This window comes from Urocitellus parryii, chromosome 1 (assembly GCF_045843805.1).
Source record: "Urocitellus parryii isolate mUroPar1 chromosome 1, mUroPar1.hap1, whole genome shotgun sequence".
NCBI lineage: Eukaryota > Metazoa > Chordata > Mammalia > Rodentia > Sciuridae > Urocitellus > Urocitellus parryii.
Genome location: NC_135531.1, coordinates 177,013,581 through 177,038,998, shown reverse-complemented (window position 1 = coordinate 177,038,998; position 25,418 = coordinate 177,013,581).

Here is a 25,418-nt window from a genome sequence, read left to right as displayed (position 1 = left end):
TTGAGAGAGAGATTGATTGATTGATTGAGAGAGAGAGAGAGAGAGAGAGAGAGAGAGAGAGAGACAGAGAGACAGAGATAAAGGGAGAGGGAGGGAAGGAGGGAGGAAAGGAGAAAGGGAGGGAGAGAGAAATGGGGTAATGAAGTTTAGGTGAGATAGCCAAGATTCTTAATAATTCCTGTATGCTATTACACGAGTAACTGGCTTTCTAGGGCTCTGTCCCAAAATCCACAGGGATTTGCTGTTATTCTTTATCCACAAGAGAAGGTAAACTTAGGTAAATATTATTTTACTAAATGGTGCTGTTCAAGTTAAACTGAGATTACAAACTAAAAACAAAACAAGGTCATAATGAAGGAATGTTTTGAAGTGAAAAGAACATAAATTTAGAGTGGAACTTGGTGGCCTGGCTCATCTCAAGTGCTGAGGTTTAAGAAGAGAGTATAAAGAGACAGAAGTGACGGTGTGAATTAGCAGTGTCTAGTCCAGCTGTCTATCTTGCATCACCCCAAGTCGGCTGGGAGACAACAAAGCAATTGTTCTTTCGTACCCAGTATTATTTTGCCATCAAACAATAATTATGTTTCTCTGGAGAAACAGAACCAATGATACATGTGCATACCTTTGCTAGTCTTATAATAGTAGTCGCTGATTTTTCAACATTTTCTCTGAATATATACATGCACACTACACAGTATGAATATATTTACATATATATTAATTATATATTAATTAAAATATATTGATAACTACAATTAATATCCATATATAAAAGAAGTTTTACTATAAGAAACTGGCTCACTTGATTATATGACCTGATGTTTGGGAAGCCCCACAATCTACCCTCTGCAGCCTAGAGACCTATAAAAGTTTGGTCTAAGTCAAAAGGTCTGAGAACCAGGGAGAGCTGATGATGTACATTAGTCAAACAATGAGCTAGGGCAGAAAAGGACAAATTCTTCTTCCTCTGACTTCTGTTACATTTAAGTTAACAATGGATCAGATCATGTTCATCTTGGAAAGGGCTAACTTCATTTTGAAATACCTTCAACAACGCACCCATAAAGAATGTTTAACCTAGGCACCTCGTTTTCAACTCCAACTGACATATAACATTAATTATCCTTAACAATAATACATATAAGAACATTAAAAATTTAACAAGTATGGCTAAAGTTTGATTGTATACGATATGTTAACCACTACTCTAAGTGCTAGGGATATATAGATCAAATTTTACAAAGATTTTATCTTAAAAAGTTCAGGACCAAGGGGGCTGGGGTTGTGGCTCAGTGATAGAGCACTTGCCTACCGCGTGAAGCCTTGGGTTTGATCCTCAGCACCACATAAAAATAAATTTAAAGATAAAGGTATTGTATGCAACTACAACTAAAAAATAAATATTAAAAATAAATTCAGGACCAGGACTCCTCCCATAGCTCCACACAGCCAGATTCTAGATTCTAGAGTTTTACATACATATACATTTACTATATACAAAGTATACTAGGGCTAAAAGGGGCCTTATCAATAATTGAATTTATTACATTCAATTTATAAATGACCAGTACTTAAAACTCAATCTCATTCCTTAGTCTGTATAAGAATATTCTGGAGAATATTGTGGTAACAGTAATTCTTGGGTTCCAATCTGAGAAACCTGGGGGGAAAGTCCAGAAATCTGAATTTTACAAAGCATCTTTTAGGACTTTGATGCAAGATTTGGGACCACACTTTCAGAAGCAGTAGACTAGACAGTAGCTGTAATATGACCTGTCATTGCTTGATTAGAAATTCCCCCCATCCTCATCAACATGGTTGCAGATGTAGAAGCTATATTAGATATTATTTCCATCACCACATAGCTTATTTGCTCAAAGGTTAGCACCTGCCCAACATTGGTGGCAGAGAAGGTGACTTGGGAACAGACTGTCTTGATAGAATTTCTGTTTGCTAATAGTAAGGATCAGACAACTAATGTTTGAGTATGTGCAATAGGTCAGTCTCTATTCCAAGTGCCAGACTAATAGATATTAGTCATGAGTAGGATCACGGTGATCATGAAAATTAAAAGGGAACTCCAAATTTAGCATAGCTTCCCCATTTCCCTTCCCTGCTTATTCTAGCTTGATACCCCAAATCACACTTTCTATGTTATCTCTATCCATTTTCCACTAATCCATGTCCATTAGTGAATGTGATTCTCAGTTATGACGGACAAGTCAATTTTATTTCAGTTCCTGTGAGGCTATCCATCTGGTTCCCACTTAAAATCAACCTGAAATTCTTTAGCAAGGTAGAAGATGCTGGGAGTGGGGAAAGGACAGTTTGGGTCACCAATCTGAGCAGCTGGAAGAGCAATCGTGTTTTAATTCAACCTCTCAGTTCCAGCTGTTGGCTAACTCTTGGCAGATAAGAGATCTGCTCTTCCTCTTCAGGGATTCCCTTTATGTTGGGGGTGAGTGGTTATTTTGCTTGTTGCAAGATGTTTTAATTCCTTTGTGTGGTTTCCTTCCTGTGTGGTAGAAAAGAAGCAGGATAAATATCCTTCTTGCTAAAGAAAAGTAATTGGTACAATGTCCTGCCACAGGTAGGCTTTGAATGCCTTCAAAGCCGACCTGCTAGCCTCTCTAATTTATTGTCCCTGGGGGAAAAGTTTATAGCTAGAAACAAAAATAACCTATTCTTAGATTCTCCAAAAGCAGCTCCTTTGTAGTTGTTCGGCAAAGGTGTTGTTGATATATTTCTTAAGTTTTTTTCTTTTTTCCAGAAAAAGAATAGTAATAGAATAAAGATACAAAATAGAAAAGTTCAAGGGACAGGCAATTATCCCAGAAAAAATTTCACCTTAAGAATGATAAAAGAAAAATAAAAGTATAAAACACCCTGGGATATTATTCACTGTAAGACTATTTACAGGGAGAATATGATGCGGTGTTTTTAAAATGCCAAGGAACTTTTACTCAAGGAAACACACCTCAAAATTTTGATGTATGGTAGAAAGAACACCTGATTAGGAATCATCAAATTTGAAATTGGTACTGACTCTTTGTGGTTCAGTGTTCATTCTTTACCTATGAAAGGAGGAGAAGAATGATATCTCTCAACTAAATTGCGTGAAGAACAAATTGATGATGTATGAAATGTGTGAGCCAAATTATAAAAGGCTGAACAAATATAAAATTTTCTTTTATAATTTACACAGAGTAAGATCTACTCTTTTCAGTATGTAGTTCTTCAAGAGTTGAAACAGTACATGGTAATGTAGCTATATTCATAATCAAAATTGTACAACTTTTCCATTCTTATCCCCCAAGACATCCTTGATGCTTCTTATGACCTCTGCCTTTGGCAAAAACTGATTTCTGTTGTTGTTGTCAAAGTTTTGCCTGGAGTCTGTCTTCTTTTACTTAGCATAGCACAGTTGAAAATTATTCATGCTGATGTCCATTGGTCTATTACCTTCTACTGCTATATGGCATTTGATTATATGGATTTATGGTAGCATATGCAATTTATACATTGACTGAAGAATATTCAGTTTTTTCCTTTTAATGATTATGAGTAAATCTGCTGTAAACATAGACACACAAGCTGTTGTAAGAACAGTTTTTAATTTCTCTTGAATGGATACCTATAAGAAGGATTGCTGGGTTATATGTCAAATGCCTATCTATGTTTATATAAAATATTTCCCCATCTAGCTTTATGATGTTATTCTACTCATCAGTGTATGAGAGTTCTAGTTCCTCTGCATTTTCACTAGAATTTGTTATTGGCACATTTTGTTTTGGTTTGGTTTGGGCCACTATAAGAAATTCTAGTTGTGACCTCTTTTCATTTTAATTTACATTTTCATAATACCTAATGATGTTGAACATGTTTTATGGTTTATTTGCCATCTACATATTTTTTAATTAAATGTCTGTTCAAATTTTTTGCCCATGATTACAAATTGTTCTTTCTCTGTATTATTCCATTTTAATATTCACAACATTCAAATTGGGTAGGATTTATCACTTTGCTATTACAGATGATAAATCTGCATCTCAGTGTAGATTATAAGCATGTTAAAGAGATGCAGAGATAACAGATGTCTGAGCTGGAGTGAAATCATAGTCTTATCTGACGGCAGAACTCATGCTACTAGTACGTTGTTCTTCCAAGAAGTCATTGCCTTCTTTTAATATTTAATAGTCTATCACATTCTGGTTGAGCTAAGGGAAGAGGTAAACATTGAGGATGATCAGAGGGCACTTTTGAATCTGAGTTCATCTTGCTTCTGTTTTCAGCAATATAGAAATAAAACAATGGTCCTGCTTTAAATGAAATAAGAAATACTTTGTTCAGAGCCAAATGTGTAACGTGATCTGGGAACACATGGATTCATGTTACCTGGAATGATATGCTCCACTGTGGAAGAGGGCACATGGACTTTTATAGTCACAAAGCAAAGGAAACTCATAAATCAATACATTTACCAGGTAGGTTAGTGGGAACACCAGGTAGGCAGACTATGGAAAGCAGGAAAATCTATAGGTTTCAGATGTTATAACATTTTAGCTTGAGGGTCAGTGAAGGCTAGAGGTTTGCTAAACTTAGTAATACATTCTGCAAAGCTTGTCTATTGGTTATGAGTATATTATATCAGATACAGAAGTTAAGGTACCTATTGAAGGACCTAAGGTAGTCCAAGAAAATTTTAACTCTCAAGTTACAAGATTCCATCTCTCCATATTCATGATGGTCTAGTCAGCCAAAGTTAAGCAGTCCACTGGATCTTTAATACAGAAACAGCTTCTTCAGAGAACTTCAGTTCACAGGAAGTAGTTCAGTGTTCAATAGCAATCATGTTTTCTGATAAGGTGTAAAACAGGGCCCCTGTTTTGAATCAGGAAACAAATCTGCTGGAGAAACTGTAGGTAATTTAGGCAACCCCAAGAATAATTTTGGGTTGCCTATGTTTTTGGCTTATTCATGTCTCTACTCAGTTAGTGAATCAGAGTTACTAAGTATTTCCTAACTATTCTCCAGAGGGACGAAAGCGGCTTTTATATGACAAATATCTCTAAATGAATACAGATATTCTGTGTATAGGAATAGGGACCTGAACCTAAATTTTTCTCTACAGAAAACCAAGATGATAAAAATTGTGCAGTGAGTGCTGTTGATTAAAATTGAAGTATGTGGCATGTTTAGAACAGAGGATTAGTTAAGTAGTCACCATATAATATGATTGCTTACTATGTGCCAGGAATTTTATTAAATGTTCTCAATAATTCTAACAAATCCATGAAGTAAATATTATCATCTCAATTTTACATGTGAAGAAATTGACATTTTAAGGGATTAAAAAGACAATATTTCTCAAACAGTAGACCAGGAAAATGTGATTCAATTTGAATTTATTGGACTACAAATTCATACATTTAACCCCTCTGCTGAACTTATCATTTCCTGTAAAGTATTTTGAGTACTGCAAGTAGTTGATGATATTTCCAGTTATTTCTCGATACTTTGCACAGATGTTCAAGGCTTGGCCTTTTTATCAGTAGAAATTGGTTATATATTATGTATACCTTATTCCTACTATAAGAATTGAATGCTTAATAATCCACTAATACCAATAAAATGCATTTTATTTGTTTGAGTATGAATTACATGAGGCCACAAATCTGTGAAATCAGAAATAAAACAAATAATAATGGCTATTAATTATAGTTGTAAGTGTGCAATAAAAGAAAAGGAAAATTTGTATCAGTCAGTATTTAATCAGGGAAAGAGAACCATTATTATTATCAAAGAATAAGGACCTAGGACAGAAGTTAGAGATAAAACACTTTGGAGAGGGGTTTGGGTACCTAGGGCCACAAAGAGAGCTAGAGGTTGAGGGAATGGTCCTAACTAACCTCCCAAACACTCGTGCAGGTGGGAGAGTCAGACTTGGAGGAAAGCCTGGTTCAGGCAAGCCCACCACCAGGGTGTGATGGAGAAAGCTGTGAAACCTTCTTCATCTGGTAGACAGCCTGGGATTATTATTGCCAGAAATATGGAAGATACAGACGTGACATAGGGTATGCCAAGATGGAAAGAGAAAAGGAAAAACATTATGAAATATGAATGAGTTATATACTATTTTCTTTCATGGAAATTGTGCTCAACATAAGGGTAAATGGAAAAAAGCAGTATTTAAGAAAAAAGCGAAAAAAGGACTAAATTTAGTATAGGACTGATTTTGTTTTAAAAATATGCTATTGAATACAAACTTCTGAAAGGGAAGCACAGACATTTCAATTTGACACAATTCTAAGTAGCAGGGCTCTGGATGATTTGAATTTTTTAAAATAATTAACCACATTTTAAAAATATATAAATAAACAAGGACAATTTTACATTTTGTGAGAAAACAGTATGGTTTATGTATCATGAATTTACCTTTATTATTAAAGGAAAACAGACCAAAAATATAGCTAGGGACCATATGAATTGAGAATTTCATATAAAATGGGATAAATTTTGTCCCTGAAAATTCATACGTTGACTTTCTTATCCCTGTATTTAGAATATAACTATATTTGGAGATAGGGCCATAAGAGAGGTGATTAATTTTATTTTTTTTTTCAATTTTTTAAATTAGTTTTAGTTAGTTATACATAACAGTAGAAAGCTCTTTGATTCATTGTACACAAAAGGAGCGGGATTTTTCACTTTTCTGGTTGTGTGTGAAGCAAATTCACACCATTCATGCAATCATACATGTACCTAGGGTAATGATGCCTGTCTCATTCCACCATCTTTCCTGCCCCTTTTTCCCCTCCTGCCTCTCCTTTGCCCCTTCAAAGTTCCTCCACTTATCCCATGCCCCGTCCCATATGGATTAGCATCCACTTATCAGAGCAAATATTCAGCCCCTGGTTTTCTTAAGATTGGCTTAATTCATTCAGCATGATATTTTCCAACTCCACCCATTTACCTGCAAATGCCATAATTTTATTCTTTTAATGCTGAGAAATTTACCAGAGTTTCTCTACCCATTAATCTATTGACGGGCATCTAGGTTTCTTCCACAGTTTAGAAATTGTGAATTGTGCTGCTATAAACATTGAAGTGGCTGTGTTGCTGTAGTATGCTATTTTTAAGGCTTTAGTGTATAGACCAAGGAATGGGATAACTCTGTCAAATGGCAGTTCCATTCCAAGTTTTCTAAGGAGTCTCCACACTGATTTCCAGATTGGTTGCACCAATTTGCAGTCCCACCAGCAATGTATAAGTGTGCCTTTTCCCCTGTATCTTTGCCAACCATTATTGTTGGTTGTACTCTTGATAACTGCCATTCTGACTGGCATGAGATGAAATCTTATAGTAGTTTTGATTTGCATTTCTCTAATTACTAGGAATGTTGAACAGTTTTTCAAATATTTGTTGATCAATTGTATTTCTTCTTCTAAGAAGTGTCTGTTCAGCTCCTTAGCCCATTTATTAATTGGGTTGTTTGTTTGTTTGTTTGTTTTTTGGTGTTTTTTGAGTTCTTTATATATCTTAGAGATTAGTGCTCTATCTGACATGCATGTGGCAAAAATTTGCTCCCAAAATATAGGCTCTCTGTTCATCTCATGTTGCTTTTGCTGAGAAGAAGCATTTTAGTTTAAATCTATCCCATTTATTAATTCTTGCTTTTATTTCTTGGGCTGTAGGAGTCTTGTTAAGGAAGTCAGGGCCTAATCTGACATGATGAAGATTTGGGTCTACTTTTTCCTCTGTTAGGCATAGAGTCTCTGCTCTAATTCCTTGAGCAGTGGTCCTTGATCCACTTTGAGTTGAGTTTTGTGCATGGTGAGAGATAGAGGTTTAGTTTCATTTTTCTGCATATGGATTTCCAGTTCTCCCAGTACCATTTGTTGAAGAGGCTATCTTTTCTCCAGTGTATGTTTTTGGCACCTTTGTCTAATATGACACAACTGTATTTATGTGGGTTCTTCTCTGGGTCTTCTATTCCATACCATTGGTCTACATTTCTATTTTGGTACCAATACTATGCCATTTTTGTTACTGTATCTTTATAGTGTAGTTTGAGGTTTGGTATTGTGATGTCTCCTGCTTCATTCGTCTTGCTCAGTAAGGATTGCTTACATATTTGGGTTTCTTATTGTTTTTAAATAAATTTCATCATTGCTTTTTCATTTCTATAAGAAATGACATTGGGATTTTAATTGGAATCAGATTGAATCTGTATAGCACTTTGGATAGTATGATCATCTTGACAATATTGATTCTGCCTACCCAAGAGCATGGGAGCCTCTTGTATTTGCTTTTCCAATTCATTCTTTGTTTTTCTGATATGATTTCATTGAAGAGATTGTGTAGTCCTTTGGTTTCAATCTCTATGCCTTCCTCTATCCTGATAAATCTTATATTTTGTCTTTTGATGCTGTCCCATAATTCTTGGATGTGCAGTTCATGGTTTCTTACCATATTTATTGTGTGGTCAACTTTATTTTCATGATTGTATATTTTGTCTTTGTTGTCTCAGGTTCTATTTTCCAAGTGGTCTAGTCTGTTGGTGATGCTATCTATTGAGTTTTTTAATTGGTTTATTGTTTCCTTCATTTCAAGGATTTCTGAGTTTTTTTTTTTCAGAATCTCTATCTCCTTCTTGAAGTAATATTTTTCTACCTGTATTTGTTCCCTTATCTCTTTGTTGGAATAATCAATTTTTGTCTGTATTTGCTCACTTAGGTCATTCTTTAATTTACAGATATTTTAATTATGTACATTCTGAACTCCTTCTCTGACATCTACTGTCCTGTCAATGGACTCTATTATTGTAGTATCTGAGTTTTTTGGGGGGCACTTTCCTCCCCTTGATTTTTCATGTTGTCTATGTGTCTTTCTCTCTTGCAGTGCAGATCTGAGGTATTCCAGCTTTTACCCTATAATTTTGTAGTATTACCTGCAGTTTACCAATACCTCAACTTTAAGGGGGATATCAGTACCTAATTCCACCAATATGCATCCATAAATCTATTAGCTTCTATTTTGACATTTACAGATTTGTTGCTACAAACAGAAATGTTGAGCTTAGTTATCTTGTACAATACAGCCAATAGGTTTGCATAAGGGTTTACAGTTTCTAATGGTAGACAGAGGTCGGGGAGCAGGCTGTGATGTTTATGAAGTAGGATGTGAGAATATAGAGGTATTAGATTATAGGATTAGTGAAAGGGTAATCAAAAGAAGTTGGCTGTTAGCAGGAGAAAAAAGAGAGCAAGGCAACCCCATGCAAGGCCCACTGTTGCCTCTGCACCAGGATGGTGTCTGTTAGCACACCTAGTACAGATACCTCTGGTGTAACCGGGCCCACCGGGACCTCGGTAATAGTTTTCCAGGTCCTGATTGTTCTCCATAAATGGAAGCAGACATGCCCTAGTGGGTGGTGTTAGTAGTGTCAAGCCTTGATGTTGGGATTCCAGGCCCCAGTCAGTGTCCCAAGGTGGAAACTACCCCAGCTAAAGATGGCTGAGGCAGCAATGGAGGTAACCCAAGGTGGGAGTGGAGGTGTCCTAAGATGGAGGCAACCACTTACAGAGATGGGGCTGGAAGGATGGGTGTTATGATGGCATTAGGTGGCCTATTTGGTGATGCCATAGTGTGGTGTGCTGTGCTGGGATGGGCAGCTGCCCCCTGGCCCTGTTTGTTGTTCCATGGTAGAGATTATCATGTGGGGAGGGCTATGGTGGTAGCTACAAAGTCCCAAGATGGAGGTGGTTTTGGGTGGAGCCATATGTTGGTGAATGGGGACGTGCAGCACAGGTGTTCCTCTCCACATGGGCATGGTGTTCCTCTCTGGCAGCAGGAAATGCAGTGGGTCCATGATTAACTTTAAATGAGGACCTTAGTGTGGTCTTTATAAGAAAAAATAAATTCAGAAACACAAGGAGACATCAAGAATACATCTGCATGGACCATGTGAGGACATAGGGAGGAGATGGCCATCTGCAAGCCAAGGAGAGAATCCTCAGGATAAACCTCACCTGCAGACACCTTGGTCTTGGAATTCCATCCCCTAAAACTAAAGGAATAATTTACGTTGTTCAAGTCACCTAGTCTATGGCAATTTGTTATGATAGTCCCAGGAGACTAATAAAGTGACTTCTAACATCTGACTTTTTAAATTTCCTCTAAACTTAGTAACTTGCTAATGGTTTAGCTTGCATTTTCATAATTTGAAAAATTGTCTTTGTGTTTGTCATTAAATAATATAGAAATTAAAGAACAAATATCTCCACCTTTGATACTGACAGGTAAACTGAATTTTGTGTTCCAAATGAGATACAAAGCAATGATTTCTAATACATTGCAAACATCTGTCCTAAAGTAAGCCAACATCTTATTGTAGAACAGCAACACAGATGTTTAAGGCAATACAGTCTGAATAAGTCCTTGAAGGCTGTTTTTACCAAAGACCATATGTTTCCTTAAATCTTAAATTTCATTTAATGACTTGCTTAATATTTCTTCCTTTCTTTTTTCCTTTTTAATCTCAACTCTTCCCCCTACCTTCTCTCTCATCTACCTCACCTCTTTTGTCTAGGTAAAGACAGTTCAGTGTGATGTTCTCTCATACCCTACACCTGAGCTGTTTCATACATTGCTAATTTAGGGCATTTGTGTTCTAAGCATTTTGCTTTCTTAAACTATCACACCTACTCTGCGAGGACCAGGGTGATTGTAGGAATAATCCATTTTTTCTCTTTCTTCTACAGCCTTTTCTTTATACATCTTGTTTGTAGGTATATTTGGTATGATTTCTTGGTAAAAAATCAGTTTGGATTTATAATTTTGGGGATCTTTGTTTTTTTAAAATCATTTCAACATTCCAACAGATATTGATTATTTTATGCAAAAGCATGTCATAAAAAATAGCATTCTTCATATCTTTGCCCCAAATTAATCAAAACTGTTTGCGAAATACAATATAATAGAAGGGCAATTTATTTCCCAAATAATTTTTATTTGAAGGAAGAAGCTTTCTAACAGATAAGTCAATAATGCTATATTTTGAGCATGTACTCTAAAGTTCATGTATTGAAAACTTAATCCCCAAATTTGTTTGATGATTGTATATGGAGGTGGGGGACTGTGGGAGGTAATTAGTTAGATTGGGCAATGAAGGTGTTGCTCCCATTTAGCATTAGTGGTTTAATATGAGGACTTGAGACCAGAGCTAGCACACTTACTAAGGCTTTCACTACCATGCCTCTCTCATGTTATAATGAACTCTGAGACCCTTACCAGATGCTGAGAGGATGCTGGACCATGCTCTTGGAGTTGCTATCCTTCAGAATCCTGAGCCAAATACTCCTCTGTTCTTTATAAATTACCTAGTTTCATATATCTTGTTATAGCAATAGAAAATGGACTTAGATAATAGATATATTAGGATGTTAAATTATGCATTCTTTTTATTCTCCAGAAGAACTTATTTAGAGAGCCCAGAGAGATTAATATACTAGAGTTGGACATATCAGCCCTTTTGGAGTAGAAGGAAATATCTCAAAGAATAATATCTGCTGGATACATTTCTCGTAGTTCTATTTTCCAAACAGGAGGACAGCACATTATCAGTGATGTGCTGCAGGTCTTGGGAGCTAGAGCACAAACTCAAGGGGGCCACCTGTGTGTGCTGTCACACTTGTGGAATACCACATTCCGTGTTCGGTGCCTTATTTTCAAAGAAAGTCGTTAACCTGGAAAGACCTGCAGAGGAGACACATTAGGCTGATCTGGACTGCGGAGACAGGGAGGGAACCATGCCTTCAAGCAATGATTCACAACACCTTTTTCATTCTCTTCTACCTCTAAGATTCTTAGAAACTTTCTTCAAATAACATATGTATTTGAGTGATTATAGATCATAGTTGTATGTTCTTTCTCTTGCTCCGTTCTAGGATACAAAAAATAGACTTTTTCATTTTCCATTTTTGCAAGAGTGAGCAAAGGATAAGAGTGTCACACATAATCTTTTCCCCCTGGTACTGATGATAGAACCCATGGGCTCTCCCACCGAGATACACTCCCAGACCTTTTATAAACTTTATTTTGAGACAAGATCTCACTAAATTGCCAGGGTGGCCTCCAACTTGCAATCCTCCTGCCTCACATATAATCTTATTACCTGGTACAACATACCAGTCACTGCAGATTCAGAGACTCCGGTGAGCCACCAAGCTAGAGGGTGTGACAGGGAGGAGAGATGGCACATATTGGCACACTGAAGAGTGGGCTGATACCATGGTATCAATGTTAATATATCTTTCCTCAAAATCTCCTGACTTTTTCAATAAGCAGATAAAATCTAAGTAGCAGTATGACTTGTACTCTTACAAATGAGCCACAAACCATCTACTTTCTCAAAAACTACTGGATATATTTATCTACTTTTATATGTGACTGACCTTAAAAATCTCATCAGAGGCCATGGAAAGTCTAACCCACAGCAAGTATTAAGCTTGTGCACTCTGTGTCCTTTGCTGGCAGTTACCCTCTGGTGCCTGACAAGCCAGGAGTGTCTAGTTAGAGGTGCAGATGTAGAAGCAGTGTCTTAAAGTTGTTTGCATTTGACTTCATCCCTTGACAGCTACAAGCAATCCTCCCAGTCCCCTAAAAGTTCCTCAAACATAAAAAATGGACACGTTTTTCCTTCTATACTCCAGTCAACAGGAGGTGACTGTACCTTCCAGGGGGTCACGTTAAATGAGGATAAGCAGTTTGTGCAACAAATCTCTTATAACCAGCTTCTCACATTGGGCTTCTTCTATGCTGTGAAGATCCTTACTTTCAGAAGGAATTGCTTCCTCTTCTGCCTCAACCCCTCGTCCACTTCAGCCCTAACAGGCCCCGGGGCCTCCTGACCTTATCTGTCAAGCAAAGGAGGAAGGGCTTGATACTGGATGCCCAACCTGCCCAAAGACAAACAGCTGGATCATCTAACATCACCCAAACTATGGAATTGGCTGTTTGAAGAAATAATAAGAGTGTAATGTTCTAGGAATATAATTTGGTGTTAAAGAAGAATTATCTTGAGAAGTAAAAGAAAATTGTCTAGAGAAATTCCCTTTTTTGATATGTCTGAATGAAACCTTTTAAAAAATATTGAGTTTCTCAATATGAAAGACATGTCCATGCATTCCTGCTGTACAGCATAAATGCCCCTGTAACTTGTTAGGCTGAAAAAATTTTTCTGTCTGATTCAGTAGAACACATGACATTATTACACATAGGTGAATTCTGTGAAGAAACAAAGGGAGCTAGTACTTCTGGGGCATGCAGACTCCCCTTTTGCCTTCTCTATGTTCTTATTAGAACTGTGTGTGTGTGTGTGTGTGTGTGTAGATCAGCTTTCCAAGAGATTAACTGACAACAGGACCACTCTGACATCTAGTTTTTCTGACACAGTCTGAAAGAGTCAGCTGCAATTTACCCAAAACACAGAGTTCTGGCTATTTGTTATTTCAGTGATCATTAAGAGAGACTGTTTTGAGTGAATAAAAATTAAATTATTTGCTAAAAAATTATTTACTTTGTGAGGTTTTTGATGTTTTATGTATTTTATAATTATACTGCATATGCTCATTATATTCCTTAATGTCTTACATCCAAGGAATAAATTTAAGAAAACATATGTAAAGAACATTACTTTCACAATCATTAAGTGCTTATGTCTTGGTTAGAAAAATAAAAACCGGGCAAATTGAATGAGAATGTAAATAAAAAGCTAATTTTTTTTGTCAAATAATTATGAATAAGTTTTGCATATGATTTAATATTTAATATACTATTGTTTAGTCAATGCAGTTTTTGAACAATGGAATTGTATATCAAGAGCTTTAAAATGTCAGTCTTGCACTTCATATATATATATATATATATATATATATATTTTTTTTTTAGTTGTAGTTGGACATTTATTTATTAATTTTTATGTGGTGCTGAGGATTGAACTTAGTGCCTCACATGTGCTACACAAGCACTCTACCACTGAGCCACAACCCCAGCCCCAATCTTGCATTTCTTAAAATATAACTTTAAGAATATTTCTAAGTACAGAAAAAGGTTTCACTTAAGATTCCAGAAAGTTGGAAACATTTATAAAGTAAGAAGCTAGCAAAGTAACACCAAAACTACTTGACAACATGTTTTCAACAATTAAAATATTTTTGACAAGGACTATTACTGGAATTAGGAAATGTTCAACATGAAAACTTAAAATTAAAAGAACAAAATACAAATTATGACTATGTATTTTGTCTCATTTATATTGCTCAGGTAAAGTATCAGTAACTTCATTGCTGTTAATTATTTGAAATCCCATGCATTTCTTACCCATTTAATCTTGCTGGATAAATATATCCCCTAGACCAAAGAAATTAGTTTACTTTACTCTAGTGACAACTATAATGTGGAAAAAAGCTAATATTTGATAATCAATTTCTATACTGTAATATTTTATCCCAGAAGTTAAAGTCATAATTCACTTATATTTCCTTTCTCCATTTAAAAAAGTTTCAGTCAAAATTATACCTGAGATGTGGCTTCCTAATAACTCTTAGAATTTACCTGCTTCGGAAGTGATTTGTAAATTATGAAAAGATATAAGAGTGGACTTCCCACTTGGTTTAGCTGCACTTGGATGCAGCCAATGATAAACCTCACTAATTCCTCTTCAATCAACTGCATGCAGAGAGAAGACAGTAGCACCTGTCTTAATAAACAAGGTGAGGATGGCAGAGCCAAAGTCAGCAGGGTTCTGTAAATCTGCTCATGGAGAATTTTATCTTGAGGTCATCACATTAGAGGTTTCAGCCCATATGGCACCTGATTAATAGAGACCAGATAGATCATCTTCCTCTGAGCCATATTCTCAGGAATTGATAGGATGAGAACAATGTCATTAAGAAGATTATTTGCAGTGAGTGAGCTTCTGAACATGGTCAAAAAGAAATAGCTTAATTACTATATCATAATTATGAATTTAATATGACTAGCTACATTTTGAATATGATGGTAATTTTTATACTTTTTATTTTAAAAGCAATTCATGTTCACTAGGGACAACTTTAAGCAATAGAAATCAATATTAATGTTTTGGTATGAACTAAAGGGACTGAGGGAAATATCATAGATTGACATCATTTTCTTTGGGCAGCCACCTCTTCCCAGTTCCTTAGTAATTTTCCTGAGTCAAGGTATTTATATAGGGCCAATATCATGTCCCGGGACCAAGTAGTAGGCATGTTAACTAGACTTGGTCTGTCAAGGTACTCTCTCCCTTTCAGCCACAGATATTGGTGGAAAATGGCTAAATGAACCTAAATAGGTCAATTTGAATCATTTGTATATATTCATTCGAGCTGTTGCCTGAATAAAATATCTTCCTCTTCTGCTGTCACCACATATTGTGAGAATGCTAATTTTAAGGCAAGATATGAAAAGTCTGCATTATAATTTGACTTCGATTTTGATATACATGAAGTAAAATTTAATTCTAGACTTTTTTGGGTAAGTGAACCAAAAGATTTTAATCTTATTACAATTGTTATCATTTGTTTAAATTAACAGGTTGAAAATTATATAAAACTATTAATAACCACTATTGTGGTTATTAATATATATATATATATAATCAAAACTATACTTTAGCTAATAGGTAAATGATCATTTGTAAGATATTTGCATGAGTTTTGGTTTTCCCTCTTTTACTCAAGCAGGGACTGTTTTGCATTCCTAGCCCAGAGACACTTGTATTTGTTTCATTGATTGAACAGGAATTTACATTTGCAACATGTATAATTTCATATATATATAGTTTAACAAGCAATTGAATCTTAAACATAGTAATATCTTTTCAAGTTGGAGAAAATGTGTAAAAAGTATTTTTATAATCTACTGTAGTTTATGGTAAAGTTGCAAGATTCATAACTTTTATTTAAAATTCAGACTTTGGGGCTGGGGGTAATAGCTCAGTAGTAGAACACTTACCTAACACACACAAGGCCCTGGGTTTGATCCTCATTACTGCAATAAATAAATAAATTAAATAATAAATAAGAGAATTTACACTTTAGAGAAAGTCATTTAGGAATGGTAGTTGACTAAACTTCAACATATGTATAAGTAGAAAATCAGTTTTCAATCTCTGGCAGAATAATCCTTTAAGCTCCAGCAACACAAATAAATCCAAATAGATCAAGAGAGAATGAAAAATCTTTCTAGAACAGAGTAAATAATTTCCAGAAAGAAAATGTTCTTCCTAGGTTAAAGAAAAGCTAACGAAGAAAATCACCTAACATATACCAACACTAGATATATGGAGAGTCTTATAAGTGATTGCAAAACCAGGCAGTTTAAAATAATTGTTTTAGGGGGAAAAGGAGGTAAATGAGAGGGTCAGAGAATCCACCTGAAATCCTGATGGACAAAAGATGCAAAGAGGACATTTGTGTTGTCCTATAAAACAAAATACTTATCATAATCCACACTGTAGTATGCCAAAGAGTCCCCTACTTGCCGCAATTCATATCTACCTTGTTTGAAGGCGGAATTTATTTACTCAATGTAAGAAATGTAATGTTATTTGAAAACAGGATAATTGCAAACAGAAACAGTGAAAAGCATTGAGATAGAACCATTTAGAGTGGGCTCCAAATCCAAGATTGATGTTCTAATAAGAAGAGTAGAAGACACAGATGCCCTGTATTTTTTGCAGTTTGTTATAAAAGGCCTAGTACACTATTACAGAAATCTACTCTACGTGGCTTACACCCCCAGGCCCCCACAAATCTGTTAAGTGGATGATATTTTGATACATTGACAGAAGAGGGCACTTTTGAACTAGAAATCATTTACAGCAGAAGTTGGCAATTTTTTCCTCAAAGGATTGAAGAATACTTTAGATTTTACAAGCTTAAGCCACAAATTCTAGAGCATTATACAGGTGGTTATATATAACCATTTAGAAGACAACTACTGAAAAACGTGACAAATATTCTTAGCTTGAAAACCATATTGTTTTTCTAATTGTCAGATTTAAACCATGAACCCTACTTTGCCATCATTTAAGGTGAGCTGTGTCTAGGATGTATAAAGAACACACAATCTTTATATCTACAAAGCTACTACAAGAAAAAAAGTTGATGAAATTCCCCTGATTTGAGGTGGGAACACTTAAATCAATCCCCTGTGGATACTGAGGTATCACTGTACATTCCTTTTCTTAGAAACGGAAACATATTATCTAGTTTAAATAAACTTTTACAAAAAATTCTTTACAGAGATTCCCAACATAGGTCGAAATAAAAGATGTTACTTTAATTTAATCTTACAGGAACATATAAAATATAATGTTAATAAATTTCTGGTTCCCAGTGGAATATTTAATATTTGAATATGTTGGGTATTGTGAGTAAATTAATTAATCAATTATTTCAGTTAATTTTAACAACTAAAATAATATACCAAAGTTAAATCATATCTAAAACAGTTTCAGGTTTATGTTAGAGTTAAAAAATGATCTGATTTAAAGATACTAACAGATATGAAGAAAAATTGACCTTTTTTTGGTATGGTGGGGTAACCAAGGATTGAACTCAGAAGCATTTGACCACTGAGCCACATCTCCAGCCCTATTTTGTATTTTACTTAGAGACAGGGGCTCACTGAATTGCTTGGGGCCTCACTAAGTTGCTGAAGCTGGAGATTTGAACCCTCCTGCCTCAGCCCTCAGAGCCACTAGGATTACAGGATTATACTACTGCACTGGCAAAATTGTCCTTTTTGTAAAGAACACATTAAATGGATTTTGGGTGATGGTTGTTTTTTTTTTTTTTTAACCAAGCTAGAGTTTATTGTGTATATCTAGGACAAAGCTTATGCATACGTAGCACTTTCAAGTTTATTTGAAAGCAAAACAGTGATAAGAACACCAGTTAAATATTTTTCCAGTCAACTCTTGGGGAAGGTCTTGCACCAGCAGCTGATAAAATGACAGCCTTAGGAGTTCATTAAAAGAAAATTTGTAGATTATAATTCCAAAATTTTTTGTTTAACTGAACTGGAGAAGGAAACTTCTGAATGCTACACCTTTCGCTTCCCAAGTAAAATAAAAATTGAAAAGTAGCATTTATTTATACAGCCTTATAAAATTTTATGCCAATGTGTTATGTTACTACTTATTCTTGAACCACTACTAGAAGCTCTTCTGAATTATATCCTGAGAACCAGTGTATAACTCTGCTGAGGACCCTAGGAAGTCTTCTGCAGCTTCCATAGTGTACTTGGGTTCTACATGGGCTCCGAGCACGCCATGTAATTTGGTCCTGTAGCCCACCCTTGTGAAAAGGAAACTGCTTCTTTCCATATTCCCCAAGGCAATGAGCTAACATCTAGAAAACCCTGCATCTACTGACCTAGGACACCTCATCAATCACTAGTCTGCATGAACTCTATCACCTGATCCCCTTGAATTCAACTTTATATTTACTATCAAATTCAAGGTATTCTACCACAAGATATAAAAAGGACAGGAGTCTGGCCCATCCTTGATTGATGGAAGGTTTTCCAGAATTTTCTATATAGAAAATTATAATGCCAGGGTTTCTCTCCTGTAACAGAGAACACAAAAAGCAAATCACAGGTTACTTGGAAGACTGAGAAATTATAAATGGACATGAGGAAATTCTGGGGCAGTGATAAATATGTTCATCATCATCACTGTATGATAAACTCACATGCACACTCACACATATTAAAAGTTGTCCAATTGCCCATTAAATAATGTATACATTGTGCTTTGAATTTTATATGTGAGGTACATGTGTTAAGGGCTTACTTCTACCAGGCACAGTGGCACACACTTGTAATCCCAGTGGTTTGGGAGGCTGAGACAGGGGATCAGGAGTTCAAAGCCAGCCTCAGCAACTTAGTCAGACACTAAGCCACTCAGTGAGACCTTGTCTGTTAATAAAATACAGAACAGGACTGGGGATGTGGCTCGGTGGTTAAATGGACCTGAGTTCAATCCCTGGTACCCAAACAAAAAAAAGGATAACTCCCCAGTTTGGCACTATTTTTTTGAGGGTACAGAGCCTTTAGGATTTAGTGGGAGGTCCTTAATTCACTGAGTGTGAGCCCTGAAGGGAATAAGTGGACTCTAGTATGTCTGTCTGTTTCTCTCTCTCTCTTTCTCTATTGTCACCTTCTGGCCATAAGATGAGTGATTTTGTTCCACCACATGCTTCTGCCATGAAGTACTGCATCACCGCAGATGCAACGACAGGGAAACTGATCATGGACTTAAACTGTGAATCAGATTAAACCTTTTCATTTTATAAATTGGCTCTCAGGTATTTGATATAGAAACAGAAAGCTGACAAACAGTGCAGCTTATTAAATATGAATTATAACTCAAAAGTGATATAACTACATCAACTTTTTCTTCCTATTCTTTTCTATTCATATTTTCTTTTGACCTCAACATACATTTCTTAATTCTTCACTGCTTTTAGCAAGACCTAAATATCAACTCATAACACATACAAATTTATTTGACTTAATAATTATCTTTGGTTATGAAAAGCACTCCTTACCAATATTTAAGAAGATTTTGTCTCTTTTAGACATTGTTTAAGATTATGAATAAGATTAAGATATCTTAAAATTAAGATATCTTATGTTAGGTACAGAGCATTACATTCATAGAATCACAGAACATTAATCCTGAAAGGAAACTTAGTGATCTTTTAGTGCAGCAGTTTTAAACATTCATTATACATGTGATTTTAAAATAAAAAAAATATATATTTAGGGTATAGTGTCACACACCCATAATCCCAGTGGCTCTGGAGGCTGAGACAGGAGGATTGCAAGTTCAAAGCCATCCTCAGCAACTTAACGAGGCCCTAAGCAACTCAGCAAGACCCCGTCTCTAAATAAAATATAAAAAGTGATGGGGAGGTGGGTCAGTGGTTAAACACCCCTGGATTCAACCTCCAGTAACCTCCCCCAAAAAAGATATGTTTAGTAATTTTTAAACAAAATTTGAATTTTATTTAGATTAAAATGAACTATACAAAATTGATCTTCTTCATCAAAATTAGCAGCAATAAAGCTGCAAGATATGCATTTTGTAAGTTTTCCAAGTTAGGATTTTTTTTATTTCACAAAATAAAACGTTGAATTTTATAATATTCACCATGTATCTTATTATCATTTTGAAAAAGCAGGGTATTATACTTCCCAAAACTTAGAATAGACCTGTTATTGTGTCCTCAGAATCAAAAAAAATGAAAAAAAAATAAGTCAAATTTTGTAATAGAATTTCTAGATTGTCTTTTTTTTAATCACTTCATTTTGAATAAATGAAAAATAAGTTGTGGATTAAGGTACTCTTAACATTTTATCCAAGCCCACTTCTACTTAATGAATAAAACAATGAGATGCATAGATGAGAACTAGCTCATATTCCCATGACTGCTGTGTCTAGGATCTGGCATTAAAAGCCAAGTCATTGCATGCTCAATCAAAGTATTCTGACATTTCAGAGGGAACATAGGAGAAAAAAAAAAACAGTAAATGAGAGAAAACTGTTTTGCTATATTTACCAGTCTTGTAGATGAATGATCACTTTGCAAGTGGTATTTGTTGCTTTTTTTCTAACCTGGGAGGATAAAGTCACACGAACATACAGTTATTTTTTTTTTTAAATCTTTCAAATACACCTCACACAGAGCTTTGAAGAGCATAGATCAGAATTTCAGAGGTTGAAGGTTAAGTATTTTGTGGAAGACAGAGAACATAGTAAATGTACTGATTGTGCTTCTCAAGCTGTGGCTCTTTCTTGAGAAACAGAAGGTTTCTTTCTCTAAAGAGTGTTTTGAAGGGCTATCTACTGTTTATAAGTGTCTCTGTCTTATAAAACATGTATTACTACAAAGATAAGTTAAAATTGAAACTGGATGGGATGAGATGAACATCCACGCTTTGAAGCTCATCCCTAGAAATGTCAAGAAAAGGATTTCTAAATCTTAAAATAGTCATTCACATTACAAAAAAAATCACTACAGCAATGTTTAACAAATATCAAGTAGACTTACATTAATTCCTTTCCTATGGCCTCAATTTTCTTCACTGAAAAATAGAAATAATAAGACCTGTCAATGTTTCTGAAATACTTGAACAAATTAGTATACATAAAGTGCTTGAAATAGAATTAATGCATAATTATATTTATTGAGATAGGCTGGAGAGCCTTAAGTAAATTGTTGCCAATCATCTTTGAATCCTTCACAATTCACTTTCAGATCATCTTCTCTGATCCAAATTATTCTGCTTCCTATGAGTATATTTAGAGATAAAGTGAATTGTATTTGTTGAGAAGGGTTCAGAGAATACCTGTTTCTGCCAAGATATTTCGCTAATTAATCACTGGGCAATTTAGTCATACCAATCTTTGTTTGTCACCATGTATAAATAATCCCAATGGGGGTGCTTGAGCACAGAATTGTGAGTGTGTTCTCTGCCATGCCTTTCTGATGTTGCAAACTCAAACACTTGCTGGCACTTCTATGCAATACAATCTTGGGTAGATCATTGTCAAAGTAATGTCACATGCTAAAGTATGTTACATTTGCTAAAACACCAGAATATGATTTTTATTTATGTATTTATTTTTCTAATAATGGATCATGTAGAGTTTAACATGGGATATGACTCAGGACTAATGTAGAACCCAGATAAGTTATCTGTTGTAAGCAAAAGAAAGCATCTATTCAACTGGAGGGTCCAAATGCAGAAAATATCAAGGATAATGTTAAAAATTATTGACTTAGAACCTCAAGTTGCAGCTGCCACATAGGGGAATAGAGGTAGAAGATTCAACTGTGACAGTCAGTCCACTAGAGGATGTTTCCAAGGACAGTTCTACAACAAAGCTTCCACAGTGCTCTGTTTTTGGATATCCCTGAAGAGATTTCTCAAGATTGACCAGGTGCTCTGGACAATTAAGTACAGCAGCACTCCTTGCTATTCCTTTTCAACTACTTTAACTCATCATATGACAGTTCTGTTACAGAACTATCAGGATATTATGGAGAAGAATAGCTAGGTTCCAATCATGGTGGTATTGCAACCAAGGATAGCTGATTCCCCAGACATGATATATATCCACTCTACACCAGAAGATCCATTCCTCAGTCACCTCACACTGAGAGACACATAAGGAGTTTGAACCATTAAAATGTGAGAAAATGATGTATATATATCCACCGTGGCTCCCCGTCTTGTCTCTGTGATGACTGTAGTGGGTTGAATTGTGGCCAGAGTCTTAAAATGTGACCTTAAGCAGAATGAGTGTCTTGCCCATGTCAAGTAATGATAACCAGATGAGATCTCTCTGCATAAGAGTGGGCTCTAACCTCAATATTAAGCTATAATGGAAGAGAAGGGAAAATAGACACAGAGGCACGCAGAGCAAAAGGCCATGTGGAGATGCAGGTGGAGATAGGAGAGCAGCCAAGCCAAGGATCAGCAAGAATCATTAGCAACCATCAAGTCTGGAAAAGGGTCATGGAGTAGATTCTCTATCCCTCTGATTTCAGACTTCTAGTCTCCAGAACTCTGAGAGAATAAATTTCTACTATTTTAATTTACCAAATATATGGCAATCTGTTATGGCAACCCTAGGAAACTAATGAAGTGATCTTTGAGATTGTATGTTAAATTGGGTAATGGAAGTCAGATTAAAGAGTCAGCTGGTTGCTTCTGAAGGGCTGTGAAGAAAAATCTTTTTTTATGACTCTCACCTAGTTTTTGGTGGTTTTCTGGAGATGATTGGCATTGCTTCAGAAGCCTTATCCTGATCTCTGTTTTCTTCTTAGCATTACATTATCCCTGTGTGTGTCTCTATTTTCCCCTTCAATACATATACCAATCATATTAGATATGGACTCGTCCACCCTACTTATCTCAGTTTAAGTAATTATATATGCAAAGTCTCTATTTCCAAATAAAGTTATATTCTTAGATGCAGTGGATTAGATAACCAACATATGACTTTGTTGGGGGAAGGGACATTTTTCAATGTGTAACACTTCCTTATTGTCTAAGTCAATTTCAGCTTTGTTCATAACCAAGTTAAAATTACCCAAAATAAAGCCAAGAGGACCCTTATACATTTCATCCATTTGTATTTGAAACTCTCATTCAATGACCAAAATAAGCCCTTTCATTCCCAAATTGGCTAATTAGCTTTTTAACCTCAATGTCACTTTGGAATACATTTGCAAAGCGATTCTTCTAAGGCTATTTGATCCTAAAGAAAATCTAGTTAACTGAATTTCTGTGCTGACACGAGGTAGTCAAAATTTTAACTCAGAAATGAATCCTCAGCATGCCATACAAAAGGCATAGGTTATGCCCCCTTCCACAAGGCTATTAAATGCAATCCTCTCCCTTAGTAAACACTACTACTTAGGATGGGGAAAGGAATTTTAAAAAGCTCCCAATCTCAGTGACTTGATAGAATTCATGTTTCTTCCTCTTGAGTCCAACAACGAATTTACTGTTGAAGTGGTTTTCATGAAGCAAGAATTAAAGACAGGCAGTTAGTGTTCATAGGTAATCGGGTTGGATGGGGAAAATGGAGGCCAGTTTGAGTCTGGGATGTTGGAGACCACCCCTGGGAAATTGGAATGTTCACATCTCCAGAACGCTTTGAATACCAAGATTACCTGCCTGTACTGCCCCTCCAGAAGGTTGTTAATGAAGCACCCCCAGGACAGACAGGGGTGCCCACTGGATTGCTGCTCCCTTCCGGCCCCATCACTCCACTTGGCCCTTGCCCCTGACCATCTGCTTCTCACCTTTTGGCCATCCCACCAGCATCTCCTGGGCCTAACCCCATCTGCAGGGAGGGGAAAGAAAAGGGGGAAGAGAACAGGAGAACAAAGAAAGTCTAAAATGTATAAAAGGGACAGAATGCTCTCACTTCTTGGGATACCAGAATACCAGCTAGGGACCCCTTCTCCGCACCAGGAGAAGTCTGTGTTACTATTTTGTAAATAAAACCTGCTTTATATGCTTGCCTTGGCACTTCTCTAATGTTCAAACTTCAACATTTGAGGAAGCAGAACTTATCACTGATAACCAGTGGTATCAGTCCTGGGTATCTGTCATCTTAGCAATGGCTAAGTAAAATATGCGAATGCGCTTTTGACTGGTTCAGGCCACTGCTAACCCATTATGGTAGCTAGATAATTAGAAAATGTTGTGTGATCTAAGTAAATTAGAGTGGCTTTTAAATTTGAGGTAAGATGATCTTTTCTCAAAGCAAATGAGCTACATGGGGAAGGGAACTATGTCCAAACAAAAACAATTTAAAAAACGCCATGGGAAAATGGGAAATGAAAGTCAAGTAAATGACAAATGTCTATAACTTGGACCAGAAACATGTATTTTAAACGATTTTTTTTTTTTGAGAGAGAGAGAGAGAGAATTTTTTAATATTTATTTTTCAGTTCTCAGCGGACACATCTTTGTTTGTATGTGGTGCTGAGGATCGAACCTGGGCCGCACGCATGCCAGGCGAGCACGCTACCGCTTGAGCCACATCTCCAGCCTCAGAAACATGTATTTTAGCAGTGCTTTTTCCTTCAAGATATTTTAACTTTCTATAGTGTGTTGTATTAACTTTATTCTTTTGTCATTTCATATTTAAAGTTTTCTTCAAAAGGAAAGTGCACATTTCTTCTTGTTGTTCATTTTATGTGCGTTACTTATTTTGTTTTGGATACTATTACAAATGGAAAAGATTTTCCACATTAGAATGTTTCTTAATATGAATATATTCAATTTTTCTTATCATAACCAAATATAAATTTAGTGGAGACATCATTTTAAACTCATGTGCATATTGTTTATCACATTGTTATTTCTCTGAAAAATAATAGTATTTAAAAATTTTGAAATGTTTACCTTAATTTATAAGGTGACATTCTATATTTTCCAAGAGTCACCCTTCTGTTTTCTTGTGTTGCTATAAAACATCATATGTATTATCCATATGGGAAGAAAAATTACAAGTGTGAAATTTAGGATCTTGATTAATGAATTTTTCTTTGAGAGAAGAAAACATTTCAAGGGTCAAAGTTGTAGAATGTTATTCTGCATTTTCTCCCATTTACCTAGACTGATTTTAATGACATAGAAAATGCTCCTGACTAGGAAGGATGCCACCCAGTTGAAAGGACACAGAGTTCCCACTTTGACAGAATGCATATATTGCTGGAAGGACAGCCTAAAGAAGCATTTGGTGAGTAAGTACAGAAAATAATGTCAGGGCATGATCTATAGTGAAATGTAATGAG